Consider the following 10,980-nt stretch of genomic DNA (forward strand, 5'->3'; position numbering starts at 1 on the left):
AACAAAACAAAAAACTAGAATAAAACATGTTCAGTTTTATAAAATAAGTCACAGAGCCAGGATCCAACCAAGGTCTGACAATAGAAACAGAACTTTTTAACTGGGATACTTTTTTCTTGTTGCTGTTGTTTTTAAGATGGAGTCTCGCTCTGTTGCCCAGGCTGGAGTATAGTGGTGCAATATCAGCTCACTGCAACTTCTGCTTCCTGGGTTCAAGTGATTATCCTGTCTTAGCCTCCCAAGTAGCTGGGATCACGAGTGCACCACCACACCTGGCTAATTTCTGTATTTTTGTAGAGAGAGAATTTCACCATGTTGGCCGGGCTGAACTTGAACTCCAACCTCAGGCAATCCACCCCCCTCAGCCTCCCAAAATGCTGGGATTAGAGGCGTGAGACACCACGCCTGGCCTGACTGGGATACTTAATATTGCTTCATACCTGGTCTAAAAAAGAATCCATATTTATTGGTAATTTAATTTGAAATAGAGTAATTCAATAAGGGAAGGTTACGTGTGTATTTTTGATTTAGGTGGTGAGGAAATCCTCTAAATACCCCTGAGGTCCCCAATTCTCTATTTCTTTGTACACCTTGCACCCCCTAGGATCATATCTAACCCCTAGTTTCCTGTAATTTTACTACTGCTATTCATCACCTGGATAACCATCACTCAGGGCTATTTGTATTTAGTTTATGGGGAGTACTAACAATGCCATCTTCTACATTCCTGTTTGTGCTGAATCATCCTTAGTACTACAGAATGAGATATGATTTTCCAAGTAAGAATCTCTCTATTGCCAGTCTTTGAAAATTACATAAAGGAGAATATTTCAGGCAGCTGCAGGCATAAAATCTTGAATCAGAAATCTGGAATTATCTGTGGACATGTCTGTAATCTCTGTTCAGTCATGAATCTAAGGATCTTAGAGACTGTTTTAACAAACCTGTAAGAGATTTTGCAGCCTAAACATAAAGGTATTCTAAGGCACTTTATATCGTTTTTAGAACTTTAACAATTATTCATTTGTAAAAATTTACCCACTAATTAATGCCTCAAATTTTTATGAATTAAACCAAACCTCTAGAGCCATGTAGAATGTACTCTGTTTCAGTTAGTAATTTTCTCCTCTATCCATAGAAAAATGTTCTTTCCAAGTTTGGTGGTTGAAAACTTGGATTTTCACTGTGGGTAAGTTTGCACTTATTTTCACTATGCAATGAGATTTACCTTCCTGCCTGCTTTCTAAATTTTCTGGTAACTGCTAGCCAGTAATAATTATAGATAAATTTCATCAACTTGTGGTTGAACATAGTTTAATACTGCAGATTACAAGAAGGGTCTTGGGAATAATCGTTTGCTCTAGAGATGATATAGCCATCAGAAGGTATGAAACAACCCCATCTCCAGCAAATATATTGTCCGGCTGAAAGGCTATCTCAAGATTCTTATTAGATTGATTTACACTTTTTGTTCTGCAGAATGTGAATGTTCATTGACAAAATATCTAATTCATGGAATTTCTCTCATATAAATATGAGAGAAATATATAAGCTATAAGTATGCGAATATACATATAGGTGTGTGTATATGTATATACACACATATGTATAGACATATATATAGACATGTATGTGTGTGAGTGTGAGTGTGTGTGCATGTAAATTTGTAAGCTACATGAATGATGTGTAGAGTAAATAACTTTACTAGGGAGGCTGTGAATTATTAAGAGATTTGACAGAGCACAAAGATGTCCCATTTGATGGAGGAACACTTGTGGATTATTCTCCGTTATATCTATTAACATCATGCAAAGCACTGATTATATTTCTAATATACTTAAAACATAATTTGAGAAATATTTTCTAAAAAATTTTTCAAATGTAATATATCCTATGTTTGAAAATAAATTTCCAAAATATCAAAGAAACTCTCCAGTGAATTCCCAAAGAAGAATCAATCCCTTCCTAAATTTCTGTCCTTCTTATAACTCTATAAGAATACATACAAGTTTTGAAAAGTATTTATTTACATTAGTACCTTCATAAATGCTGACAGTAATCTGTATGTTTTACTTATTTTTGAATCTCTAGAACATAGAAGTATATGATATCTAGTGGATGATAATTTCATGTTAGAATTGGGAGTCCATATCCAGGATATGTTTATATAGTGTGAACATGGACAAATAATTCAGCCTTTAACTTGACTTTGATGGCTACTGTCATCTGCTTTTTGTTCTTCACTTGAAAAGAAAGCAAATATGAGATTAGATTAAAAATATTGTGATAACACTTTAGGCTGATGAATTATTTCATCATATGCCTTTTTTCTCTAATCATTGAGAATATGCTAATAATGAAAAAGAGATTAGGTTTAAAAAGCAGACTTGTTTAGTCCTATTACAAAAAGAACTATAATCCCCTGTAATTATCTTAAAAATATGAAACTCCAAACATGTCATTATTGGAAATAAGGGATATTTAGAAGTAATCTTGGAAGGGTGTATTTCCAAGGTGTACTTACTACCAGTTTTCAGCCATTAAACTTTGTTTAACGGTTATATAATAGGGACTGTCTACATTTATTCATTGTGGAGCCTATTACATAACAGGAGCTGAGAAAAGATTTGCTGAAAATAATAATGTCAAAGTGTGATCATAGATATTATATAAAAGGAGCACAGATAAAGGTGTAAATTAATAGATAAAAAGTCCTAATTTTTTATTTTATTTTAGTTATTATGAAGATTTGTAACTCATATTGATGTAGAATTGAGAAAATGCTCAGTTTCACCGATGTGACAGAGTTCATTCTTTTGGGGCTAACCAGCCGTTGGGAATGGCAAGTTCTCTTGTTCATCATTTTTCTTGTGGTCTACATTATCACCATGGTGGACAATATCGGCATGATGTTGTTAATCAAGGTCAGTCCTCAACTTAACATCCCCATGTACTTTTTCCTCAGTCACTTGTCATTTGTTGATGTGTGGTTTTCTTCCAATGTCACCCCTAAAATGTTGGAAAACCGGTTATCCGATAAAAAAAATTTCTTACGCTGGCTGTTTAGTACAGTGTTTCTTCTTCATTCCTCTTGTCCATGTGGAAATTTTTATTCTTGCTCTGATTGCCTTTGATAGATACATGGCGATTGGGAATCCTCTTCTTTATGGCAGTAAAATGTCAAGGGTTGTCTGTATTTGACTGATTACTTTCCCTTACATTTATGGTTTTCTGACGAGTCTGGTAGCAACATTATGGACTTACGGCTTGTACTTCTGTGGAAAAATTGAGATCAACCATTTCTACTGTGCAGATCCACCTCTCATCAAAATGGCCTGTGCCGGGACCTTTGTAAAATAATATGCAATGATCATACTTGCCAGCATCAACTTTACATATTCCCTGACTGTAATTATCATCTCTTATTTATTCATCCTCATTGCCATTGTGCGAATGCACTCAGCAGAAGGAAGGCAGAAGGCCTTTTCCACATGTGGGTCCCATCTGACAGCTGTCATATATTCTATGGTACTCTGATCTTCATGTATGTCAGACATCCCACAGAAGAGTCTGTGGAGCAGGGGAAGATGGTGGCTGTGTTCTATACCACAGTGATCCCCATGTTGAATCCCATGATCTACAGTCTGAGGAACAAGGATGTGAAAAAGGCCATGATGAAAGTGATCAGTAGATCATGTTAAACAAAATAAAATCAAATTTGAATTAATTTTGTCTTCTATTATTTGATTGGAGAAATGTTATTGCCCAGTACTTAGGAACATTAAGATAAAGATATTCTGTGGGTTGAAAAGAAAAATAAAAGTGATGCAAATGGAGAAAACATAAGGTAGAATGTTTCGTTTCTGTTCATGTGAGTATGGAGATTAATTTAATATGAATAAATTAATTAGTTGAAATGGTGATGTGCGCCAAAGTTCATAGATGTGCTAATGGAAGTTGCTCAAATACTTAGCTGCAATGAAAAGAATTTCTCTTATTCACAAGTGCAGTTGCATGAATTTAGGTAATATTTATTTGCCCAATTAAACACAAATTTGGGGCAGAAAAAATTCAAAATATTTAATTTGGTTTTCCAGTGTGAGTATGTAAAATAGTGGTCTCACTAATGGTTATGAGATTGTTTATTGTTTAATGCATCTTTCATTATGTTGGGTAGGGTCTGTTCAGAGACTGCTACTTTGAAAATAGCAATACTATTGTATTTTATGTTTTTTAACTTTTTGGTGTTTCTTAAGAAACAACGTGGTAGATGTCTCTTTTTCACAGATCCCGGTAACTGCCATGTTTCAACTCTGCGATTGCCAGTCACCAGACTGTGGTTTGCCCCTGCTGGTGTCTTCACTCTGACTGAAGAGTAGGAGAATTAGTGGAAGAAGTTGTCATTGTAAAACCATGGCTCTCCAAATTCCACAGAATGAATTACATTCCACTCATGTGAGATATTTGGTACACCTGTGACCAAGACATGGCACTTACATATTCTAGTTAACTTTTGCATTTGAAATAAATTCAGTATTTAGGTTGCACTATTTGTTGTTATCAATAAGATTTTCTGACATAATAATGGGAACATAATTTCACATCTCTTGCACCTTATTTCATGAAGCACAAGGATGAAGCTACAACTTAACTTATTTCATCAAAGTCTATGTCCTTAGGCTAAATAAATAAGTAAATAATCACTATCTGTTTTGATGCAAACAATATATAGCTAAAGAAATGTAACTTACATATTTTGAATTGTATATTTAAAAAATTAAAAATTATCTGCAAAGATGTGAATATAAAACAAGATTGGTGCCATCTGAGAAAAAAGCATTCTTCTTTTCTTTAACTTTTATTTTAAGTTCAAGGGTAGGTGCGCAGGTTTGTTATATCAGTAAACGTGTTTCATAGAGGTTTGTGGTACAGATTATTTTGTCACACAGGTATTAAGCTTAGTACTCATTAGGTATTTTTCCTGATCCTCTCCCTCCTCCCAACCTCTACCCTCTCATAGCCCTCAGTGTGTGTTGCTCTGCTCTATGTGACCATGTGCTCTCAACATTTAACTCACACTTCTTTTTTTTTTATTATTATACTTTAAGTTTTAGGGTACATGTGCACACTGTGCAGGTTAGTTACATATGTATACATGTGCCATGCTGGTGCACTGCACCCACTAACTCGTCATCTAGCATTAGGTATATCTCCCAATGCTATCCCTCCCCCCTCCCCCCACTCCACAACAGTCCCCAGAGTGTGATATTCCCCATCCTGTGTCCATGTGATCTCATTGTTCAATTCCCACCTATGAGTGAGAATATGCGGTGTTTGGTTTTTTGTTCTTGCGATAGTTTACTGAGAATGATGTTTTCCAATTTCATCCATGTCCCTACAAAGGACATGAACTCATCATTTTTTATGGCTGCATAGTATTCCATGGTGTATATGTGCCACATTTTCTTAATCCAGTCTATCATTGTTGGACATTTGGGTTGGTTCCAAGTCTTTGCTATTGTGAATAGTGCCGCAATAAACATGAGTGTGCATGTGTCTTTATAGCAGTATGATTTATAGTCCTTTGGGTATATACCCAGTAATGGGATGGCTGGGTCAAATGGTATTTCCAGTTCTAGATCCCTGAGGAATCGCCACACTGACTTCCACAATGGTTGAACTATTAACTCACACTTCTAAGTGAGAACATGAGGTATTTGGTTTTCTGCTCCTGCATTAGTTAGCTAAAGATAATGGTCTCTAGCTCCATCTATGTTCTTGCAAAGGACAAGATCTCATTTTTTTTTATTTTCTTATGGCTGCATAGTATTCCATAGCATATCTGTACATTTTCTTTATCCAGTCTATCACTGATGGGCTTTTAGGTTGATTACATGTGTTTGCTATTGTGAATAGTGCTGCAATGAATATACATGGACATGTGTCTTTACAGTAGAACAATATATATTCCTTTGGGCATATACCCAGGAGTGGAATTGCTGGATATTTCTGTTTTAGGTCTTTGAAGAATCACCACACTGTTTCCCACAATGGTTGAACTAAGATACATGAGGCCAAGAATCATATGAAAAAGCTCAACATCACTGATAATTAAATACATGCAAATTGAAACCACAACGAGATACTGTCTCACACCAGTAATAATGGTTATTATCAAAAACCCAAAAAAATATCAGATGCTGGCCAGATTGGGAAGAAAAATGAACGTTTGTACACTGCTGGTGGAAGTGTAAAAAAGCATTCTTCTTTGTCCATTATTGAATTTTATTTACATCAAGAGAAACCAAAAATGCAATGAACTCATTTCCACATACATACGTATAAATCATGGGCAACATTTTAAAACCTTTTGCATAGATAAACAAATTGCTAATTTAGATTCAATTATAGTGTCACTGTGTCTTTGGATGAAAAATGTTAAACCTCTAGAGACTTTTAATATCTAAGGTACACAAGGTTCTTTTGGGACTAAAGTTAAAAGTAATTTATTTTGGCAATAAGAACATTTATTTGCCATTTTTGGGGAACTCTTGATATGCCAAATTAGTTTCTTATTATTAATCAATTGCTAAATATGTTTTTTAAGCATTTAATCACTTGCAGCCTGTTGGCAGGTAAATTTGAACCATCTTTGTTACCTCTTTTTTTCAAAGGTAAAATGCATTTTCTCTTTATTCTTTTGGAGAGTTAGTGTTACATAAAGAATGATGAATCTAGGTCAGTGGTCAAATCATGTTTCTGGTTTCAGTTTCCAAATTTCAAGTGAATTTGTGGATGACCTTGGACAAGTCACTTTTTGTCACCCATCTAGTTATTTTTAAGGTTGTAGACTCTGATTTCTACATTTTCTTGAGATATTGCATATGAAGTCAAAATTCCCTAGTTTCAAACTCATCCCATAGACTTTCTCAATAATAGGTGAGAAGAAATTCATAAGTTCTGGGTACTTTGGAGCTGAAAAAAAATTTTCCCAAGCACAATTCTGTTCATGATTTTCCAGACTAAATTTAGGAAGTATACTTTTTAGAATTTAAATAATGTAGGTTTGCATCCATATTCTTTGGCTTGATAGTATCTCAACTTGCCAATACTGCATGTTCTCACTTACAAGTGGGGGCTAAACAACAAGAATACATGAACACATAGAGGGGAACAACAGACACCACAGCCTCCTTGAGAATGGAGGGTGGGAGGAGGGAGAGGAGCAAAAAAATACCTATCAGGTGCTATGCTTATTATCTGAGTGATGAAATAATGTGTACACCAAGCCTCTGTGACACCAGTTTGTCTGAATAAGATACCTGCATATGTACCCCTAAACCTAAATTTAAAAAAGGGAAAATTTAACATCATATTTTTTTCACATAGGAATACTTTTATTCTTCAAAGTAAGGATAATATTAACCTCAATCCTAAAGAAGTGGTAAGATAATAATAGTAAACTGTTTAGAGGTAAAACTGCACAAATAATGACAACTTTTTGTCTGCTTCACGTGCAACAGGCATTGGGAAGAGAGTTATCCCTATATTATTCTAAGATCATCTCAACCAAAATGTAAGATAATAGATTCCCTATTCTACAGATAAGTACACTGAGGCTCAGAAGTACATCGCTTGTCCAAGGTAACATAATGAAAGTGTGTGTATAGCAAAGGTATAATTTCAGATCTGTCTGACTTCAGTAATGACTTCTACTTTTACTCATTCTGCCAGTGATTTATTGTTTGAGGCATCTGACATCTGAACACAGCTATGAGATGCATGGGACATGCATTGCTAAGATCATCTATCCTGACAGATGGTGCTTTTTTGAACAGTTGTCCAACCAGAAAGAGACTCACTGAAATTTTATATGATGCAAACCAATATTTTGCCAAAATGCATAATTATCAACATGTAGAACTTTTAGCAACAGGAAAGAGACAAATTCGTAGGCAGACAGGGTTCAGTCCCTAGTGAAACTCCACCTTCAAGCCCAGGACAGTCTAAGGCCTGAAAACTGAGCCACTAGTTCCAGATAGAATCCACTGACCAGAGGGAGAACTCCCATCCCTATCTTACCCACTCTTTCAATTTTTTTTTCCTGAATGATGCCTTTTAACCAATTGAATGGTGTCTTTTCCAAGCGCACCGATAAATCAGTCAGCATGCACTCCCTATTCTAAGCCCATAAAAAGCTCAGACTCAGCCTTATGTGAGGCTGTCCACTTTTGGGTCCCCTCTTACTGTTGAGAGTGTTTCTTTCACTTAATAAATTTTACTGAGCCTTACTTACTCTGCAGTGTCCATGTACCTCATTCCTCTTGGTCTTGAGAGAAGAACCTGGAACTCATGGAACTGCAGGAGTCAAAGAGCTGTAACACTTCCTCCAGTTCACCAATCTGTGGGAGTGAAGAAGCTAATGGGTGCCACTCCCTCCCACTCACTGAAGTATGGGAGTGAAGAAGCCACTGGTCACCACCCCCTCCTGCTTGCCAAACTACAGGAGTAAGAAAGCCACAACAGAACAATTTATTTTTTATTTTTATTTTTGGATATATATACAGTAATGGGATTGCTGGGTTGAATGTAGTTCTGTTTCAAGTTCTTTGAGAAATCTCCAAAGTGCCTTCTACAGTGACTGAACTAATTCACATTCCCACCAACAGTGTATAAATGTTACCTTTTGTTGGCAGCCTCTCCAGCATCTGTTGTTTTTGGCTTTTTAATGATACCCATTCCGACTGGTGTGAGACGGTGTCTTACTGTGGTTTTCATTTACATTTCTACAAAGATTAGTGATGTTGAGTATTTTTTCATATGTTTCTGTGGCAACTTGTATATGTTAGAAAACTGCCCATGTCTTTTGACCACTTTTTAATGGAGTTATTTAATTTTTGCTTGTTGATTCATTTAAGTTTCTTATAAATTCTGGATATTAGGCCTTTGTCATAGTTTGTGAATATTTTCTTTCATCCTGTAGGCTATTTCCTTAGTCAACAGTTTCTTTGGCTGTGCAGAAACTGTTCATTTAATTAGTTAGGTCCCACTTACGAATTATTGTTTTTGTTGCAAATTGCTAACATAGCAATTGTTAAATTGCTGAATGCATTTAGCCACAAATTATTTCCCAAGGCCCATGTTCAGAATGATGTTTCCCAGGTTTTCTTCTAGGCTTCTTACTTTTTGACTTCTTACATTTAAACTTTAATTCACCTTAATTTTTGTATATGGTGAAAAGTAGGTGTCAAGTTTCATTCTTCTGCATATGAATAGCCAGCTCTCCCCGCAATATTTAATGAATAGGAGGGTTTTTTTTTCTGACTTTCTCAAATGTCAGATGACTGTAGGTATGCAGCTTTATTTGTGGATTCTCTATTCTTTTTCTCTGGTGTATATGTCTGTTTTTGTACCAGTGCCTTGCTTTTTGATTACCATAGCTATATAGTATAGTTTGAATTTAAGTAATGTGATGCTTCTGGTGTTGTTTTTTCTTTTTCTTTTTCTTTTTCTTTCTTTTCTTTTCTATTTTTCTTTCTTTTTTTCTTTCTTTCTTTCTTTCCTTTTTTTTTTTTTTTTTTTTTAGTATTCAAGCTCTTTCTGGTTCCATAGGAATTTAAGAATAGTTTTTTTTTTTTTCTAATGCTGTGAAGAATGATGTTGGTAGTTTGATAGGAATAGTACTGAGTCTGTAGGTTGCATTAGGCAGTATGGCCATTTTAATGATACTGATTCCAATTAGTTGTGTCATGTATGATTTCCTTCGGCAGTGTTTTGTTTTTAGTTCTTAGAGAAATCTTTCACCTCCTTGGTTATATGTATTCTTATGTATTTTATTTTTTATCTTTTGGTGGCTATTGTAAATGGGATTATGTTCTTGATTAAGCTCTCTGCTTGGATGTTATTGGTATACAAAAATGCTACTGATTTTTACATTTATTTTGTATTCTGAAACTTTACGGAAGTCATTTATTAGTTCAAGGAACATTTTGGCAGAGTCTTTAGTGTTTTCTAGGTATAGAATCACATTGGCAGCAAAGAAAGATTGTTTGACTTTTTCTTTTCCTATTTGGATGCCTTTTATTGCTTACTCTAGCCTGATTGCTCTGGCTAGGACTTCCAGTAGTATGTTGAATAAGAGTGATGAGTGGTGGCATCCTTTTCTTGTTCAGTTCTCAAGGAGAACATTTCCAGCTTTTGCCCATTCAGCGTGGATTTCTCATAGATGGCGCTTATTATTTTGAGGTATGTTGTTTTGATGCCCGGTTTGTTGAGGGTTTTTATCATGAAGTGATGTTAGATTTTTCTCAAATAGTTTCTTGAATAGGTTGAGGTGATTGTATAGTTTTTATTTGTAATTCTCTTTATATTGTAAATTACATTTATTGGTTGATGCATGTTGAAACAACCTTGCATCCCAGGAATGAAACCTACTTGCTTGTGGTGAATTAACTTTTCAATGTGCTCGTGGATTCACTTTGCTGGTATTTAGTTGAGGATTTTTGCATCTATGTTCTTCAAGGATACTAGCCTGAAGTTTCCTTTGTGTATGTGTGAGTGCCTCTGACAGAGTCTGGTGTCAGGGTGTTGCTGGCTTAAGAATGAGTTAGGGAGTATATCTTCATCCTCAATTTTTTGGAATAGTTTCAGTAGAATTGGTAACCAGCTCTTCTTTGTACATCTGGTACACCTGTGAATCAATCTGTTCCAGGGCTTTTATTAAAAAAAAAAGTTGCTAGAATTTTTATTATTGATTCAATTGCAGAACATAATTTGGTTTGTTCGGGGTTTCAATTTCTGCCTGATTTAATTTGGGGAAGGTGTGTGTTTCCAGAAATTTATCCACTTCCTCTAAATTTTCTAGGTTGTGTGCATATAACCAATCCCACAGAAATGCAAAAGATCCTCAGAGACTGTTATGAACAGAAGTATACATTTGTTACTAAGTTTTGACAATAGATCAGAAGAAAGTTATATGTA

General features: G+C 35.2%; 1 pseudogene; it reads left to right on the forward strand.

Annotated features, from left to right (window-relative positions):
* Nucleotides 1-2,780: 2,780 nt before the first annotated feature.
* On the forward strand, nucleotides 2,781-3,701 carry LOC100976494 (olfactory receptor 5M3-like; annotated as a pseudogene).
* Nucleotides 3,702-10,980: the final 7,279 nt, after the last annotated feature.

Source organism: Pan paniscus, chromosome 9 (genome assembly GCF_029289425.2).
Source record: "Pan paniscus chromosome 9, NHGRI_mPanPan1-v2.0_pri, whole genome shotgun sequence".
NCBI lineage: Eukaryota > Metazoa > Chordata > Mammalia > Primates > Hominidae > Pan > Pan paniscus.